This window comes from Muntiacus reevesi, chromosome 11, assembly GCF_963930625.1.
Source record: "Muntiacus reevesi chromosome 11, mMunRee1.1, whole genome shotgun sequence".
Classification (NCBI taxonomy): Eukaryota; Metazoa; Chordata; class Mammalia; order Artiodactyla; family Cervidae; genus Muntiacus; species Muntiacus reevesi.
This window is the reverse complement of record NC_089259.1, coordinates 36,186,504-36,207,859: the sequence shown is the minus strand read 5'-3', so window position 1 is coordinate 36,207,859 and position 21,356 is coordinate 36,186,504. Positions and strand designations below refer to the sequence as shown.

The 21,356-nt window shown below is 36.5% G+C and overlaps 1 pseudogene; it reads right to left on the bottom strand.

Annotated features, from left to right (window-relative positions):
* The window catches only part of LOC136144129 (MLV-related proviral Env polyprotein-like), a 112,339-nt pseudogene that overhangs the window by 19,388 nt on the left and 71,595 nt on the right, over nt 1-21,356 (bottom strand).

The window sequence follows — 21,356 nt, the reverse complement described above, 5'->3', positions numbered from 1 at the left end:
ATTTTCAAGCTGTATTTTCCTAATTTAAGTCTAGTTAATTTTATTAGTGTTTCTCAAATTTAACACAAAATCACATATAATGTTTTCAAATTCATAGGTTGATTAGTGAACCCAATGACATAATACTAATGCCCATAATTATAACATGTGTTATTTCTCTCAAAAATACATATTTTGATCTAGAAATAGGGCCTACTGACTACAGAGTAGAAAGTAGCTTAGTTTGGACAAAATTTAAGATGAATTTATTGTGCTCATTATATGTTGCTTAAAAATGTGAGTTAAATACCACTGACTTTTACTAATGAAAATATTTTTGAATATTTAGAGATAACAGCATTAATATAAGAATAGTACTTTAATTAATACATTTATATTTATCAGAAAATTGTATATCTACTTTGTGTAAAACAGCAGCCAGAAATAATCTTTGAAATATTACTCAGCCATAATGCCATTTGCAGCAACATGAATGGACCTAGAGAGAATCATATGGAATGAAGTATATGTAAATCAGTGAAGTAGATCAGAGGAAGACTGATATCATATGGTATTGCTTATATGTGGAATCAAAAACTGATTCAAATGAACTTATCTACAAACAGAAATAGGGTCACAAATGTAAAAAACAAATTTTGGTTGCTGGAAGGGAAACAGACTGGGGAGGGATAAATTGAAAGATTAGGATTGACACATACACACTACTCTATATAAAATAGGTAGCTAATAAGAATCTACTGTATAGCACAGATAACTCTCCTCAAGACTCTGTAATGACTATGTGGATGTGTTAAGTTGCTTTAGTCATGTCCAACTCTCTGTGACCCTATGGACCATAGCCCACCAGGCTCCTCTGCCCATGGGATTCTCCAGGCGAGAATACTGGAGTGGGTTGCCATGCCCTCCTCCAGGGCATCTTCCTGACCCAGGTACTGAACCTGCATTTCTTATGTTTTGTGCATTGGCAGGTGGGTTGTTTACCATTTGCACCACCTGAGACACACAATGACTATATGGGAACAGAATCTGAAAATATTGAAGATATATTTAGAGATTTATATATATATAATTTATATATATACATATATATACATATATATGTGTATATATATATATATATAGGGCTTCTAAGATTGCTCAGTGGTAATGAGTCTGACTGCCAATGCAAGTCCCACAGGAGACATGGGCACAATCCTTGAATCAGGAAGATTCCCTGGAAGAAGAAATGGAAACCCACCCCAATATTCTTGGCAGGATAATCCCAGGGACAGAGGAGGCTTACAGGCTAAAGGCCATGAGGTCACAAAGAGTCAGTCACAACTGAGTGACTGAGCATGCGCACACATGTATATGTATAACTGGCTCACCATGCTGAACATCAGAAACTAACACAAAAATGTAAATCAACTACACACCAATAAGTTTTTGTTTAAGACATCTTCTTAAATAGGAAATTTAATAAATAATTTAATTAAATATGATAGTTTAAATGATAAATTTAAAGAAAAACAGAAATTTTACTTTCAATAAACTGGTTAGAGAAGGAATATACATAAACATAATAAAGGTCATATATGACAAGTCCACAGCTAGCATCATATCAATGCCTAGGGAAAAAATTAATCAAGGAAGTAAAAAAAAAAATTTTTACACTGAAAACTATAAAACATTTATGAAAGATATTAAAAATCACCATAATGAGTTATCCCTTCTAACAACATATAAAGATATTGCATATTAACAACTATATTACTCACATTGTCCGTCTTAGATTGTGAGTAATTTAATTTTAAACTAGAAGTTTGTACTTCTTAATATTTCTTGCCTATTTCTTAAATCCCCCACTCTGGTAGCCTCTTGCTAGTTCTCTGTATCTATGACTGTTTTTATTTTCTTATGTTTGTCCATTTGTTTGTTTTTCAGACTCAACATATACTTGAAATCATATAATATTTGTCTTCCTCTAGTTGACTTATTCCACCTAGCATAATACACTCTAGGTCCATCCCTGTTGTCACAAATGGTAAGAATTCACTCTTTTTATAGCTGAGTAATATTTCATTGTGCTATATCTGGTAGAATTTAGTGTTTTTATTTTCTTTGGGTAAATAGGAGTGGAATTGCTGGATCATATGATGGTTCTATTTTTAATATTTTGAGGAATATCTGTACTGTTTTTTGTAGTGACTACACTAATTTACACAGAAAAAGGGATAGAATTTGTATTTACCAGAGTTAAAGAGTGAGTGAAGGAGTTGGATAACGGTGGTCAAAAGATACAAACTTCCAGTTATGAAGTTGTAATGTTCAGTTCAGTTCAGTTCAGTTGCTCAGTCATGCCTGACTCTTTGCGACCCCATAAATCACAGCATGCCAGGCCTCCCTGTCCATCACCAACTCCCGGAGTTTACTCAAACTCATGCCCATCGAGTCGGTGATGCCATCTGGTCATCTCATCCTCTGTTGTCCCCTTCTCCTCCCACCTTCAATTTTTCCCAGCATCAGGGTCTTTTCCAATGAGTCAGTTCTTGGCATCAGGTGGCCAAACTATTGGAGTTTCAGCTTCAGCATCAGACCTTCCAATGAACATCCAGGACTGATCTCCTTTAGGATGAACTGGTTGGATCTCCTTGCAGTCCAAGGGACTCTCAAGAGTCTTCTCCAACACCACAGTTCAAAAGCATCAATTTTTTGGCACTCAGCTTTCTTCACAGTCCAACTCTCACATCCATACATGACCATTGGAAAAACCATAGCCTTGACCAGATGGACCTTTGTTGGCAAAGTAATATCTCTGCTTTTTAATATGCTATCTAGGTTGGTCATAACTTTCCTTCCAAGGAGTAAGCGTCTTTTAATTTCATGGCTGCAATCACCATCTGCAGTGACTTTTGAGCCCAAAAAAATAAAGTCTGACACTGTTTCCACTGTCTCCCCATCTATTTGACATGAAGTGATGTCATGAAGTTGTAATGTACATTATTAATATAATTAACACTGCTCTCTATCTTATATTTTAAAGTTATGAGAGTAAAACCTAAGAGTTCTCATCACAAAGAAAAAAATATATTCTTTATTTTCCTTTCATTTGTATCTATATGGATGATGCCATCCAACCACCTTGTCCTCTGTCATTGGGTGACATCACTGACTCAATGGACACAAGTTTGAGCAAGCTCTGGGAGATGGTGAAAGACAGGGAAGCCTGGCATGCTGCAGTCCATGGGGTCTCAAAGAGTCGAACAGGACTGAGAGTCTGAACAATATGAGATGATGGATAGTGACAACAAACTTTTTCTCATTATTTCATGATGTATTTAAGTCAAGTTATTATACCACACAACTTAAACTCATGCAGTGTTATATGTAAATTGTTTTTCAGTCTCCCAGCCATGTCTGACTCTTTGTGACCCCATGGCCTGCAGCACAACAGGCCTCCCTATCCCTCACCATCTCCCAAAGTTTGCTCAAGTTCATGTCCTTTGCATTAGTGATGTCATGCAGCCATCTCATTCTTTGATGCTGTCTTCTCCTTCTATCCTCAATCTTTCCCAGAATCAGGGACTTTTCCAATAAGTCAGTTGTTTGTATCAGATGATGAAAATATTGAACTTTCAGCTTAAGCATCAGTCCTTTCAATGAGTATTCAGGGTTGATTTCCCTTAAATATGACTTGTTTGATCTCCTTGCTGTCCAGGGTCTTTCAGGAGTCTTCTCTGGCACCAATTCTTTGGTGTTCTGCCTTCTTTACTTTCCAGTGCTCACAAACATATGTGACCACTGGGAGGACCATAGCCTTGATTATATGGACCTTTGCTGGCAGAGTAATGTCTCTGCTTTTCAACACATTGTCTAGGTTTGTCATAGCTTTTCTGCCAAGAAGTAACCGTCTTCTGATTTCATGGCTGCAGTTCCTGGTAGCTAAGATAGTACTTGTATTCTCAACAGCAATGAAAATAAGTATGTGAAATGATAAAGGGATTGATATGTTAACTCAATGATGGAATTTTTTTAACAAAGTATATGTATATCAAATCATTTTCACAATTTATGTCACAATTTTAATTTTCAATTATATTTCCATAAATCAAAACAAATGATAGAAATTTTACTTTCAGATAAAGAATTGACAATAGTCATTCTAAAATTCTAAAATATATCAGTTTTATTGTTTTTCTTCAAGTTTTATTAAGAGGTAGTTGACATACAGCACTGCATAAATTTATAGTATGCAGCATAGTATTTGATTTATATACATCACGAGTTGATCATCACAATAAGCTTACTGGATATCCATTATTTAATATAGGTATAAAATTAAAGAAGCAGAAATAAAGATTCTTATAACAAGACTTAGGATTTGTTTTCTTAACAACTTTCATATATATCATATCTGAGAAGGCAATGGCACCCCACTCCAGTACTCGCTTGGAAAATCCCATGGATGGAGGAGCCTGGTAGGCTGCAGTCCATGGGATCGCTGAGTCGGACACGACTGAGATACTTCACTTTCACTTTTCACTTTCATCCATTGGAGAAGGAAATGGCAACCCACTCCAGAGTTCTTACCTGGAGAATTCCAGGGACGGCAGAGCCTGGTGGGCTGTCGTCTATGGGGTCGCCCAGAGTCAGACACGACTGAAGTAACTTAGCAGCAGCAGTAGCAGCCGCAGTGTTAATGATTCATGAGTTTTAAATTGCAAAAATGATATAACTAACCTACTTAGCAAGTGTCTTCAACTTGACTTTAATTTAGGTAGCAGTGATGTATGAGCATTCCAACTTATCAATAAAGATGCTCGATGATAAATGAAGATAAATGCATACCTTGTTTTCTTTCCTACTTAGCGGGTTGAAAGCATTCATCAAACAGTTAGCACATGTGATATAAAATATTGAAGTTTGTCTGTATTTTGTGCCCTCTAAGTATCGACTTAGGACTGAAGTATGGCTAGGAAATCACTATGCTATTGAATATCTATACACTTGCTTTTAAAGAGTATGTACTTTTATTACAGAAATTTTGAAGTCTTTAATTTTTATTTGGCTTATTATCCTTTATTATATATATCACATATTGTAAATTATACATACTTAAATGAGAAGAGTTTAAAGAAACTGAAATAACTTGCATATTCAGAACAGTTTTGATGGTGGAAAGTTTTTGTATGCTTCTGTAACATATCTTATTTCTTTCTCAGTATCCATAGAACAGAAAAATCTCAAGAAACTTGATTTTTTCATATATCAACCTATATATAAGAATAAAATAAAATAAAATTATTTTTTTTTTCTTTTAAATGAATTCTCTTTAAAAATGTTAAGTTTATATATGCTGGATTAGTATAGGAAAGCTTTAAATAATAAAGTAGTTGATTGCAGGAGAGTTCAAACACAGGTTTCTATTTCATTACAAAGAAAAAATTTCCACTTTAAGAAGGTAAAAAACATTTGAGATTTTTCTACACAGTCATAACTCTTTCATATTAACTAAGTTTGCTATCCTTATATGTATTTGTACAGTGCTTTAATGACTATGCCAAAACCTTTGACTGTGTGGATCACAATAAACTCTGGAAAATTCTTTAAGAGATGAGAATACCAGGCCACCTTACCTGCCTCCTGAGAAATCTGCATGCAAATCAAAAAGCAACAGTTAGAACTGGACATGGAACAACTACTGGTTCCAAATAGGGAAAGGAGTATGTCAAGGCTGTATAATGTCACCCTGCATATTTAACTTACATGCAGAGTATACCATGAGAAATGCTGGACTGAATGAAGCACAAGCTGGAATCAAGATTGCCAGGAGAAATATGAATAACCTCAGATATGCAGATGACACTACCCTTATGGCAGAAAGTGAAGAAGAACTAAAGAGCCTCTTGATGAAAGTGAAAGAGGAGAGTGAAAAAGTTGGCTTAAAGCTCAATATTCAGAAAACTAAGATCATGGCATCCAGTCCCACCACTTCATGGCAAATGATGGGGAAACAATGCAAACAGTGACAGATTTATTTTTCGGGGGTTCCAAAATCACTGCAGATGGTGACTGCAGCCATGAAATTAAAAGACGCTTGTTCTTTGGAAGAAAAGTTATGACCAACCTAGACAGCATATTAAAAAGCAGAGACTTCACTTTGCCAACAAAGGTCTGTCCAGTAAAAGCTATGGTTTTTCCAGTGGTCATGTATGGATGTGAGAGTTGGACCATAAAGAAAGCTGAGTGTCAAAGAATTGATGCTTTTAAACTGTGGTATGGAGAAGACTTTTGAGAATCCCTTGGACTGCAAAGAGATCCAACCAGTCCATCCTAAAGGAAATCAGTCCTGAATATTCATTGGAAGGACTGATGCTGAAGCCGAAACTCCAATACTTTGGCCACCTGATGCCAAGAACTGACTCATTGGAAAAGACCCTGATGCTGGGAAAAATTGAAGGTGGGAGGAGAAGGGGACGACAGAGGATGAGATGACTGGATGGCATCACCGACTCAATAGACATGAGTTCGAGTAAGCTCCAGGAGTTGGACAGGGAATCCTGGCAAGCTGCAATATATGTGGTTGCAAAGAGCCTGACATGACTGAGCAGCTGAACTGAACTGAAATGAAGATGAAGTAGTTAAAGAGACAGAAATGCAATTAGGGAATTTTTCCTTCTGTAAATATCAGGAACTTTAAAGTCTTAACTCCAACTCTTCTGAGAGTTCCATCTCATCATCCCCAGTTTATAGATATATAGTTTGCTCTATATCACATTTATTCATATGGGACCCAGATAATTAAAACATTCTATGAGCCTTTAAAAATGTCAAATTGAGGCAATACAACACTTCAAGGAATATCAGTTTGATTTCATTTTGCTGAAAGAGGGAGAAGGGAAGGTGAATGAGGGGGAAAGAGAATGTGAGAGAGAGAGGCTCATGGTATTATTAACCTAAGAAAAATTGTACAGCAAACTGATACTAAAATCTCCTTTATTTCTTCTTTGATTATAAAATAAATTATAAAAATCATTTTATTTGATATTTTAGCCACTGAGTAACATTTTACCAAAATTTTTGAAGTAAGCCCTCTTAAAAACTAAAGACCTATCCCTTAATCCAGTATCATGTCTGAAGAACAAGACTTTAGATACCAGTAGTATATTATAAATAATGCTACCATCTCATCTTCCTTCAGGATTATACAATATTCATATTAAATTACAAAGACACTCTTTAAGCTGATTTTTTTCTGTATTTTATAAGATTATTTAAAATAAAGGATAAGTAAATATCTCATTCTTCAGAATAATAACTTAAAAAAATTTGTAACAAATGTTTTTAATATTTCAGATACCTCATTATTTGAAAGCTACAGTTGATGCCTTGATCATTCTTTATATTTGTAAATGTGTTTAATGTTTCACATAACATGCATAAACATAAGCAGAAGTAATATTAGTTAAAGGAAAGCAACATATTAAAATAAAATGCCATTAGCATTGTGATAAGCATTTTAGCATATTATGTGATTTGATCATTAAAAGTTTCTCTCAGAAAATATTAAGTACATTTTTCTGGTCAGTTAAAAGATGCTTGATAATTTACTAAAGGACACAAAACTAATTGAAAATCAAATTTTCCTGCCTCCAGTCTATATGTTCATATTAACTAAACTATACTTTCCCAAAGTTAACCACAGATTTTATAGTAAAAAGCCTTGACCTACAAATGGTAATTCCCTATCTCTATCAAAACTGTCTTCCTCACACATATTTTACTGTAAATACTCATATGCTCAGGACTACCTGAACTTGAGACCAATTCTAAACTTTGGAAGATGTATATAAAGATTCCTTAAAACTTGAGCTAATTATCAAGCTACTATTACTTGTGCTTTCATTTTATTATTCAAACCCTTTGTCTACAGCCCTACTTCTTCTGCCCAAGAGAGGTGGGGTTCCTTATCTCAGGTGATTATCATTCTAATCTGTATTCAGGTGATCCATATATCTTTTCCTTATCTTAGCTAAATTTTTTCAACCTGAGACCTTGCTTATTTAAGTATATAACTGCTTTCATAATTTGAACTTCCTCTTATATTTTCCTCATTTTCATGTAAATTCTTTAGATTTGAGCTCCACTCCTTTGCCATATCATGCCTTCCATTATTACTATTATCAGGTAAAATGTGGAGGAACATCTAGATTTCCTCTGTGACTAATCAATGATTCTGTCAAATTCCTTCTCATTTTTATCATGAATAAAATGCCACAAGAAGTTCTATTCATGTTAAACATCCTAAACTTTGAAAATTCTTATATTTTCTTTTCACTTTTTCCCATCTTTCCTTACATACCTACATATAGAAAGAATTCACAATTATAATTTTATAATTTTACTTCATTCATGCAATTTAAGGTGAACAATTCCCATAATTTTATTCCCTTTTAAGGAATGCATTACTTACACAACCATTCCTTGACAAGTGTATAAATTATATGATTGATTGCCAATGAAAAACATTTCTTCTTAAGCCATAGACAAAATCATTTGATAATGTATATTCAAAGAATAATTAAAATATACATGTATTGAATGAAACTTAAAGGAAATATTTATATTATTTCTTTGATATTCTTGCTATGTAACTTCACTAAGATTATAAGTAAAACCCTCAATTCACATATTAAAATACATATTTATATAAATTTTCAAGTTACAGATCAAATAACTCTAATATATTACAAATAATCTTTATTATGAAATATTTGTGCATTAAATTATTTTACTATATTTTTATAATTCACTGTGAATAAATCAACAAATGAATATATGAGCTGAATCTATCAAGCCCAAGGGTGACACAGAAAAAACTTTTTAAAGTTGTGATTTAATTAAATTTTCATTCAGTATAATACTTATGATAACATGTTTATTGCTCATCCCATGTCCTACTGTGCAATGAGACACATGAGACAGTAAATATGGAATTAAATTCCAATTTGTTGCAGCTTTGTAAACACATAAAATGCCAAATGGCATAAAAGCTCTTGAGTCCTACTATTCCCAGTTGTTGTCTTTGGCATGTTTTATTCTACATTGCTTTAAAGTAGCTGTAGCTGATATTACTTTAAACTCCAAATTCCTTGTACCTAAGAAAAACTAATTTTTTTTAATTATAAGATTCTTAGAAATTATACTGATTTTTTTTTACTTAGTTAATAAAGTTTTGATCAGTAATTATTTTCAAGGACCAAATTTTAACAGAAAGTTCTTTATATGGTCTGAAAATTGTAGAAAATAAAAGTGTACTATCAAATCACAATCACTTTTAAAAAGAACATTTATTTTTTATTAGCAATAATTTTAAGTATCAAAATTTCTTCTTTTTTATGAATTATATTTCTCTTACTTTCTAACTTTATTTAACCTCATCATTAATCAAGACCACAGAAGGAAATGGCAACCCACTCCAGTATTTTTGCCTGGAAAATCCCGTGGACAGAGGAGCCTGGCAGGCTACAGTCCATGGAGTTGCACAGAGTTGGACATGACCGAGCGACTTCACTTCACTTTTAATCAAGAAAAGGAAGTATTCTTGTGACATTTTAAAATTTTATTCTTGTGAGAATTGCAAACGTCCTCCCTGCCACTGATATATTGGCTTTCATAGTAAACAATCAATATTAGATTACAAACAACAACAACAGAAAAGGTTAATCAGAATTAGACAAAGTAAATCTTATCAAATTATTGTGAACTCCATTCTTTTCTTTTGAGAAATTACTCCATTCCTCAAATTTTAGCTTGAATTCATGAACGTGTTTTGTTTGTTCTGTCCTTTTATTGGAGTATAATTGACATATGGGTTTCCCCAATGGCTCAAGCAGTAAAAAATCCACCTGCAATGCACAAGATGCAGGTTTGATTCCTGGGTTGGGAAGATGCCCTGGAGAAGGAAATGGCAAAGCACTCCTATATTCTTGCCTGGAAAATCTCACGGATGGAGCAGCCTGGTGGGCTACATACAGTCCACAGGTTCTCAGAGAGTCAGATATGACCTCACGTGATCCTTTGTATGTATGAGCACTGGGGAATTCCCTGGTTGCTCGCATGGTAAAGAATCTCTCAGCAATGCAGGAGATCAGGTTCGATCCCTGGACTGTGAAGGTCCCCTGGAGAAGGAAATGGCTACCCACTCCAGTATTCTTGCCTAGAAAAATCCATGGATAAGGAGCCTGGTAGGTTACAGTCCATAGGGTTGCAAAGAGTCAGACACAACTGAGTTTATAACACACACATGAAGACCGAGTATCTTTAAAAATTAGTGTATTCATTTTCTTCTGTTAAAAACAATTTACATTTCCATCAGCAGTGTACAAGGGTTTTCTTATCTCCACATGCTGACTGACATTTGTTATTTGTTGTCTTTTCGAGTATAGCAATTCTGACAGCTATGAGGTAATATTTCTTTGTAGTTTTGATTTGCCTTTCCCTGGTTAGAAATGCTGAGCATCTTCTCACAGGTCTCACATAACTATGTGAATGTCTTCTTTGTGGGAAAAAAAAAAAAAAAGAATCTATTCAGGTCTTCTGCCCACTTTTTAATGGGATTGTTCAGTTTTTTGATGTTGAGATGTGTAAGTGAAGTAAGTGAAGTCACTCAGTCATGTCTGACTCTTTGCGACCCTATGGACTATAGCTTACCAGGCTTCTTCATCCATGGAATTTTCCAGGCAAGAATACTGGAGTGGGTTGCCATTTGAGTTGTGTAAAGTCCTTATATATTTTGAATATGAAATTCCTATTGAATATATCATTTGCAAATATTTTCCCCCATTCAGTAAACTGCCACTTCTTCTTGTTGAAAAATTCTTTTACTATTCAGAAAATTTTTAGTTTGATGCAGTTCCATTTGTTTATTTTTGTATTTTGTTTCCCTTACATAAGGAGGCTGAAATTTAAAATTACTGCAGAGAGCAACCAAGATGGTGGAGGTATCCTGAGCTTACCTCTTCTCACAAGCACACCAGAATCACAATTATCTGCAAAATAATAATTAATGAAAAACACTAGAACTTACCAGAACTGATTTTTTTTTTTTTTTTTTTTTTTTTTTACAAATAAAGACATAAAGAGCCACAATGATACAGGTAAGAGGCAGATTTATAATACAATAAAATCCTATAACCCCTGGATGGATGATCTATGAACTGGAGAATAATTGCATTGCATTAATTCTCCCACAGAAGTGAGAGTTCTAAAGCCCACATCAGGCTCCCCAACCTGGGGGATCCAGCACTGGGAGAATGAGAACACAGAGCATTTGGCTTTGAAGGTCAATGGGGCTTAACTGCAGAAGCCCCACAGAATTGGAAGAAATAGAGACTTCACTCTTAAAAGGCAAACACAATATCTCACATGCACAGGGACCTAGGGCAAGAGCAGTAATTTAATAGGAGTTTGTGCCAGACTTAAATGCTTATCTTAACAAATCTCCTGGAGAAGTCGGGGCAAATTGTGGCTCCCCCAAGGTAGCAGACATATTTGGGAAAATTCAGTTGTATCAACACTTCTGCTGGCAGCTGCCCTCTTGCCCCATTAGTGCCAAGACCTGGCCCCATCCATCAGCCTGTAGGTCCAAGTGCAGGAAAACCTCAGGCAAACAACTAACTGGGTGGAGATACAGCTTTGCTCACCAGCAGGTAGGCTGCCTAGAGACTTTCTGAGCCCACAACCATCTCTAGAAATAGAACAACCATTTCATCTAGAAATGATCCTGGCTACCAGAAGCCCAAGACCCAGTGCCGCCCACCAGTGGGTAGGCACTGGCCCTTCCATCCAGGAAGCCTGCATTCATCTATAAAGCAGCCTTACTAGCTGCCAGACAAAAGACACAAGAAAACTATGTTCCCACAGCCTGCAGACCAAGCCAATGACAGCATCCAAGACCCTACGCTGAGACCAGCTGGGCCCTGGCCTTGGCCACTAGCAAACCAATCCAACCTTAAGGACACACCAATTCCCATACTCAGCTGTATTAGGAAGTGCACCCCCAAAAGCAATCTGAAACAAACTCTAGGATCCCTGGTCCCTGTACCCAGACTCTAGGAACCAGCTCTGCCTGCCAGTAGCTCACCACTAAACAAGGACCTGGCTCTAATTACCCAGTGAGTGGGCAGCAGCCTTTGGGACCCTGACTCTGACCATCAGTAAACTAGCACTAACCCCAGCACTACTAAGCTTCTGAAACCAGCCACTTCATGACGAGGCCCTGGTTACCCTGCAGCCAGCAGGATCCACACAAGGCATGGTCCAGCAACCAACCAGACTAGAAGCCAACTACAACACACCCACATAGTCAGCCCATCCCAACAGAAGAACTCTCACAGTCTTTTAAGGGGGAATCCCTGGAGCATGTACCTTGGGCAACAATAGGGCAGTACAGTGCTGGAGTGTATAGAATCTGCTCTACAGTAGGACACCTCCCCAAGGTTGAGAAAGATAACTAAGCTACCACATATATAAAAATACAAATAGTAACTTAGACAAAATGAAGTGGTAGGAGATTATGTCTCAGACAATGAAACAAGATAAAACCCCAGAAGAACTAAGTGAAATAGAGATAGGCAGTCTAACTGAGATAGAGTTCAGAATAATGTTTGTGAAAATGATCAAAGAACTCAGGAGGAGAATAAATGAACAGAGTGAGAAGTCAGATTTTTTTTAACAAAGAGAAGCTATAAAGAAAAAACAGAGATAAAGAATACAATAACTGAAATGCCAAACATATGAAAATGAATCAATAGTAGATGAAATGATTCAGGAGAATAAATCAGCGAACTGGAAGACAGACTAGTTGAAATCACTGCTGATGAACAGGCGGGCAGGGGGGAGAAAAGAAAAGCAATGAGGACAGTTTAAGAGACAGATGAGACTATCTAAAGTGCCTGGATATTCTCATTATAATAGAGGTCCCAGAAGAAAAGAGAAAAGAAAAAGTGCCTAAGAAAAATATTTGCATACATAATAACTGAAAGCTTCCTTAACTTGGGAAAGGATAGTGTCACTAAAGTTCAGGAAGTTCAGATTTCCATATGGGATTAACCAAAAGAGGAATAAACTATGACACATTGTAAAGAAAATGACTAAAAATGAAAATAAATGGATTGCTAAAAGAAGCAAGGGAAAAGCAGCACATAACATACAAGGGAGTTTCCATAGGTTATAAGCTGAATTTTTTGGAAGAAACTTCAAACCAGAAAGAAGTAGCACAACATATTTAAAGTAATAAAAAGGAAAAACAAATCTGCAACCAAGTAAACTCTACCCTGCAAGTCTGCCATTTGTTCATCTGATGGAGAAATCAAAGGCTCTACAGATAAGCAAAAGAGAAAATATTTCAACATTTCCAAACCAACTTTACATCAAATATTAAAGTAAATTCTCTAGGTGAAAAAGAAAAGGCCACAACTAGAAACAAGAAAATTATAAAATGAAAAAAACTCACCACTAAAAGCAAACATACAGTAAAGGTATTCACACACAAAGCTAGTAGGAAGAGTGAAAGACAAAAGAAGTAAAATTAAAAAAAAAAAAAAAGAAGAAGAAGTAAAATGACCTTGGTCCACAATAAGCAATTAAGGAATATATAAAACAATTAGATGTAAACTATATTAAAAGCAGTTGTCATGAGGGGAGGACAAATGAAGGGTTATTTAAATGCATTTGAAATTAAGTGATCAGCAATTGAAAACAATCATGTGTGTGTGCATATTTGTGTGTGTGTGTCTACACACACATAAACTATTATACAAAAAAAAGAAATCATGGTAACAGCAAACCAAGAAATCTATAATAGATAAACACACAAGGAAGTAAAGAGAATCTAAGCATAACACTAAATATAGTCATCAAAATGTAAGAGAAAAAAAATATGGAAGGGTAAGAAAGAACTACAAAAACAAGTTCAAAACAATGCACAAAATGACAGTAAGAATAAACATATAAATAATTACTTTAAATGTTAATAGATTAAATGATCCAACCGAAATATATACAGTGACTGAATGGATAGAAAAAACACACATGCTGCCTACAAGAAACACAGTATGCCATGCAAATGGACATAAATAGAAAGCAAAAGTAGTGCTATTTAGATAAGACAAATAAACTTTAAAATGAAGACTATTAGAAAAAACAAATAAGGACAGTACTTAATGATCTCAGAAGCAATCCAAGAAGTAGATATAACAATGTCAAATATATATGTCGCCAACATAGGAGCACCACAGTGCATAAGGCAAGCATTAGCAGACACAAGGGGAGAAATCAACAATGACGCCATAATCGTAGGGAACTTTAGCACTCCACTTACAACAATGGACAGCTTTTCAAGACAGAAAATCAATAAGGAAACACAAGCCATAATTACTGTCACACATTAGTCTGAAAGAACATGATTGATACATACAAAACATTCCATCTGAAAGTGGAGGAATGCACATGCTTTTCAACTGCACAAAACATTCTTTGGGATAGATTACATGCTATACCAAAAAAAAAAAAAAAAAAAAAAGCCTGGATAAATTTAAGAAATTGAAATAATATCAAGAAATTTTTCCAACAAAAGCTACAGTTTTTCCAGTAGTAATGTATGCATGTGAGAGTTGGACTATAAAGAAAGATGAGCACTGAATAATTGATGTTTTTAAACTGTAGTGTTGGAGAAGACTCTTGAGAGTCCTTTGGATTGCAAGGAGATCAAACTAATCAATCCTAAAGGAAATCAGTCCTGAATATTCATTGGAAGGACTGATGCTGAAGCTGAATCTCCAATACTTTGGCCATCTGATGTGAAGAACTGACTCATTGGAGAAGAACCCAATGCTGGGAAAGATTGAAGCCATGAGAAGAAGGAGACAACAGAGGATGAAATGGCTGTGTGGCATCACTGAGTTGATGGGCATGAGTTTGAGCAAGTTCCGGGAGTTGGTGATGGACAGGGAAGCCTGACATGCTACAGTCCATGGGGTCACAAAGAGTCGGACACAACTGAGCGACTGAACTGAAATTTTCCAACATCAATGGAATGGTGGGGGAGGGAGGGGTAAAAGAAGAGTTTGAGATGAACAGGTAACACCTGTTAATATATATGATATATATATTTTATATATAATCACTATATATAAAATATATAAGCAACAAAGACCTATGGTAAAGCACAGAGAACAATACACAATATTTGCAATAACATGCAATATAAGTGCCCCACTCCAGTACGCTTGCCTGGAAAATCCCATGGTAGGAGGAGCCTGGTGGACTGCAGTCCATGGGGTCATGAAGAGTCGGACACAACTGAAGCGACTTAGCAGCAGCAGCAGTAGCAATATAAGTGAACCTAAAAAAGAATATATACATATATTCAAATGACATATATGTATTCATAATAAATGCATATACACACACAGACACATATAAAACTGAATCACAGTGTTATACCCTGAAACTAACACAACATTCTGAATTAAATATACTTCAATAAATAATAATAAAAGAAAATATTTTAAATTTGAAAATTTAAAACTTAAAGAACTTTCTTTCTCAAAATAAAACAGTACACAAAAATCAATTAGTCATTGCCTAGAGTTAAAGTTAGTTAGGGGTAGGGGATAGATTTTAACTGCTAATGGGCAATACTTTTTTGAGGAAAATGTTATAGATTTTATTGTTGTTATGGCCAAATATTTAAACATAATAAAAATGTTGAATGGCTCATTAAATGAACTGTATGATATACTATGTCTCAATAAAACAGTTAAAATGAAGCTGTATGTTAAAGAGCCAAATATCAATCAGAGTGTAATATTTCAAAAGAGTGTGAGAATAACTGTCTATATACAACAGAGAGGAGTTGAGAGTCTGCTAAAGAATACAGGATGCATAAAATTATGTACAAGAAAATGATCCATTGCATGATACGAAGAGAAGGCCAACAATAGACAAGAAAAAATAAGAGAGCAGAAAATGCATATTTAAACTATTCAAAAATGTTTATAGAAATCTGTATCAAGATGGCAGAATAGGAAGATTCTGAGCTTACCTCCAGACATAGACACAGAAAACTACAACTACATATAGGACAACTATCCCTTAGAATGATTTGGAGATAAGTAGGAAAGATTTGTGTTCTTGTTGTTCAGTCACTAAGTTATGTCTGTCTCTTTGTGACCCTATGGACTGCAGCATGACAGGCTTCCCTGTCCTTCACAATTCCCAGAGTTTGCTCAAACTCATGTCCGTTGAGTTGGTGATGCCATCTAACCATCACATTCTCTGTCATCACATTCTCCTTATGTCTTAAATCTTTCCTAATAACAGAGTCTTTTCCAGTGAGTCGACTTTCCGCATCAGGTTGCCAAAGTATTGGAGCTTCAGCTTCAGTATCAGTCCTTCCCATGAACATTCAGAGTTGATTTCCTTTAGGATTGACTGATTTTGACCAACTTGCTTTCCAAGGGAATCTCAAGAGTCTACTCCAGCACCAGAGTTTGAAGGCATCAATTCTTTGGTTCTCAGCCTCTTTTATTGTCCAGCTCTCACACCCATACATGACTACAGGCAAAAAACATAGCTTTGACTCTACAGACCTGGTCAGCAAAGTAAGGTCTCCAGTTTTTAATATGCTGTCTAGTTTTATAATAGGTTTTCTTCCAAGGAGCAAGCTGCATACCTGCAGTCACTGTCCACAGTGATTTTTGGAGCTTCCTAAAATAAGATCTGTTACTGTTTCCATTGTTTCCCCATCCATTTGCCAGGAAGTGATGGGACTGGATGCCATAATCTTAGTTTTTTGAATATTGAGGTTTAAGCCAGACTTTTCACTCTCCTCTTTCAGTTTTATCAATTGACTCTTTAATTCCTCTTCACTTTTGTCATTGGGGTGGTGTCATCTGTATATCTGACATCATTGATATTTCTCCCTGCCATCTTGATTCCAACCTGTGGTTCATCCATTCTGGCATTTTGCATGATGTACTCTGCATATAAGTTAAATGAGCAGGGTGACACTATACAGCCTTGATGTACTGCTTTCTTGATTTGGAATCAGTCCATTTTTCCATGTCCAGTTCTAACTGTTGCTTCTTGATCTGCATACACATTTCTCAGGAGGCAGGTAAGGTGGTCTGGTATTCCCATCTCTTTAAGAGTTTTCCAGTTTGTTGTGATTCACACAGTCAAAGGTTTTAGTGTACTCAAGGAGAGGGAGTAAATTCTTTTTGGAATTCTCTTGGTTTTTCTATGGTCCAATGGATGTTGGTAATTTTATTTCTGCTTTTCCTAAATCTAATTTGTATATCTGGAAGGTTTTGGTTCACATATTTGTTGAAGACTTGCTTGAAGGATTTTGAGTATTACTTTGCTAGCTTGTGAAATGAGTACAATTGTGAGATAATTTGAAAATTTTTGGCATTGCACTTCTTTGGGATTGGATGAAAACTGACTTTTTCCAGTCCTATGGCCACTGTTGAGTTTTCCAAATTTGCTGGCATATTGAGTGCAGCACTGTAAAAAGCATCATCTTGTAGGATTTGAAATATCTCAGCTGGAAGTCCATCACTTCCCTAGTTTTGTTCATAGTGATGCTTCTTAAGATCCACTTGACTTAACACTCCAGGATGTCTGGCTCTAGGTGAATGATCCCACCCACGTGGCTATCCAGGTCATTATGATTTCATTTGTTTTTTAATAGTTCTTCTGTGAATTCTTGCCACCTCGTCTTACTGTCTTCAACTTCTGTTAGGCCCATAACTTTTCTATCCTTTATTGTGTTCATCTTTGCATGAAATATTCCCTTGATATCTCTAATATTCTTGAAGAGGTCTCTAGTCTTTCCCATTCTATTGCTTTCCTCTATTTATTTGCATTGTTCACTTAAAAAAAAGTCTTTCTTATATCTTCTTGCTCTTCTCTCAGAGTTTGCTCAAATTCACCTTCATTGAATCTGTGATGCTTTTCAACCATCTTATCCTCTGTGAATCCTTCTTTTGTTTTCAATCTTCCCCAGTCTGGGTCTTTTCCAATGAGTTGGTTCTTTGCATAAGATGGCCAAAATACTTTGCATAAGATGGCCAAATATTGCAGCTTCATCTACAGCATCAGTCCTCCTTGGAAGTCACAGAAAAAGGAGAGAAGGGTACAGAAGACCTATTAAAAGAAAGAAGTAGTTGAAAACTTTCTTAATCTAGCAAAAGAAACAAATTCCAAGTCCAGAAATCACATAGACTGCCAAAGAAGTTGAACCAAATGAAACCTACACCAATACATATTATAATTAAAACAACAAATGTTAAAGATAAAAAGAGAATCTTAAAAACAAGAGAAAAGCAACTACTCATAAACAAGAAACATCCCAAGAGACTTTCAGTTGATTTCTCAGCCTAAACTTCACAGGCCAGACAGGAGCAGAATGTCATATTTAAAGAATTGATTGGAGAAAAAAAGAAAAAATTACAACCATGAAAACTCTACCTAGAAACATGATCATTCAGAATTGAAGGATCTTTAGTTTCCCAAGCTTACCAAGTGGCTTAGGTGGTAAAGAATCCACCTGCAATGTAGGAAACATGGGTTTGATCCCTAAGTCAGGAAGACCCCCTGAAGAAGGAAATGGGAACCCACTCCACTATCCGTGCCAGGACAATTCCATGGAAAAAGGAGACTGGTGGCCTACAGTCCATGTGGTCATGAAGAGTCAGACATGACCAAGCACACCCACAGCATATTTTCCCAGTTAAGCTAAACAAACAAACAAACAAAAAACTTAAAAAAAGATCACATTTCTGATCTTACTAGAAATATTAAAAGGACTTATTTAAATGAAAAATAAAAGGTCATAACCAGAAATAAGAAAATTATAGAAAACATCTCACTGGGAATATTGAACATATAATAAACTTAGTGGACCAACAACCTATAAAGCTAGCATAAAAGTTAAAAGTAGCATGAAGTAGTAAAATCATATACATCTAAAGCAGTAATTTTAGCAATACACAAAACAAAAAATAGATAATATGGTCAGAAGCATAAAACAAATTGATGTGAAGATATACCATACCTCTAGATTGGAAGAATCAATATTGTTAAACTGCCTGTACTATCAGAGGCAATCTACAAATTCAATGAGATTCCTGTCAAAATACCAGGGAATTTTTCATAAAGCTGGAACAAATAATCATAAAATTTGTATCAAATATCAAAAGACTCTGAATAGCCAAAATAACTTTAAGAAAGAAAAACAGGACCGAGTCAAATGGTGGAATAGGAGGATATGGAATTTGACTCTCTCTACAAGTACAACAGGAATATATCTACATATAGAACAATACTCATCAATCACTTGCTGCACACTAGTAGGGTATCTCAGAAACCCCACAGGACAAGAAAAGTCCATGTACAACCAGGTAGGATGAAAGAAAGAAGAAAGAGAACCCTTGATGGAATCTGCACCTCTGAGGGGATAGCTGAAGGGAAACAGGTTGCTGTACTCGGGATAGCCCTCCCACTGTTGGGAGGATCAGCTGGGACATAGAGGGAGCTTCAGGAGCAAAGAGGAGAGTGCAGCAACCAGTGTGTGGCAGACAGGACAGAGTAAGAACTTCATGGATTGTCTGTGGTGCAACCCTGTGGTCTCCGGACTGAGTTGTATGTCTGCTGTTGTGCAAAGAGGTTGGGTGCTGGAATGTGGGGTTTGAAGAGTGGACCCATGAAGAGAACAACTGCTGGGTACAAAGAACCTGAAGGAACAAGAGTAAGGTGCTCTACAGGGAGAGGATGGAGAGGTTTGTAGAAGTCCAACCTGTCATACAAGCAGGGTAGCATTGTTGAGAGGCACAAAAGGGTCAGGGCCACTACTGCAGCCCACTTCCCCTTGTTCTGGTCCTCCTGCTATCACGTGCTAGAAGAGGCACATATCTGAGCAGGCTCATCTGCTCCTCCCCTAAGTGTCCTTCAGTTCTGCCAGGCCCAGATGGGTTTGCATGCCTACTCCCACCAGAGCCTCCTTTGATTTGCCAGCCCTATTGGGCTCATGTACCAGGCCTCTTGACACCTTGGCACCCTCACACCTGGGCAGGAACATGTGTTCTGGGGCAGCCTCAGGAGCAGAGGCCAGTACGAGGAATGCACACAGAGATGGGGCTGAAACCACAACTGAGTCCCAGAGGTCATGTGGCTAAGGAAAAAAGAACTGAAATCTCTCCTCATATCTACAGGAACCACAGACTCATACCCCTGTTGCTGTCTGTGTTTATAAACTCAGTACCTACAGAACATCCAAACGGATGATTGCTTCCACAGATGAGATGTGTCTAATTTTAATAGGTGTGAATTTGTAGGTATGTGCATGTAGGGATTGGACCAGGTCAGAATCTCAGATGCCTCCATAGCTCCCACAGTGGATCCAGATACACAATTACTACAGTATGCAACAGGACTTTGGTGGATCTATGCTGATGATCTGATGAAAACAATGCCTGAGAGACACCAGGACCAAGTACTGGCATACCCACAATTAAGGTGGGGCTGAAAGCAGATCCAAAAGCAGCATAATTTGTAAGCCAGCACAATAGGAGAAAAATGACATTTGTTCATAGGTGAACAACTCCAGAGAAGGAAAACTCAGTGGCTTCTCTCCCAGTGGAAGTTCCCTGTCCTAACTACCTCAAACCAAGATCAGAAACACAGCTCAGAAACAGATCTGGGGGCCTCTGCTCCAATAAGACCCTACCCTTGACAGGACAGAAAAACACAAAGCAAAGGGGGAAAGCAAATAAATATCCATTATAGGCTCAGGTCACTACAACATAAGTCACACTTCCAACCAGCAGGCTAATGATACACTGTATACACTGATAATAGATGTGACACTCATCCATACTGAAAATAGGCCTCACACCAAAAAATACTAAACAAACAGAGACTATACAGGGATGTTTCCACATAAAGATAGCCCTTCAAAATACTCTGAGCATCAGGCATTGGGAAGAATAACCCTAAAAGCATTTGACGTTGAAGGCTACTGGGACTTCAGTACAGGGCTAAGAGAAACAGAAATCTCATTTTTGGAAAGTGCACACAAGACCTCACATGCACTGGAACCAAGTGCAAAGCAATAACTCAATAAGTGCCAGTGCTAGATGTAATTAGGGATTCCAGAGTATCTCCTTGGAAACTGGGTGTTGGATATAGTTCACCGTGGGGGCAAGGACACTGGTAGCAGAGGCCCCAGAGAACATTGATAGATGTGAGTTCTCTTGCAGGTCCCTATTTCAGCACCAAGATGCAGGCCCACAAAACAGCTTACAGGCTCC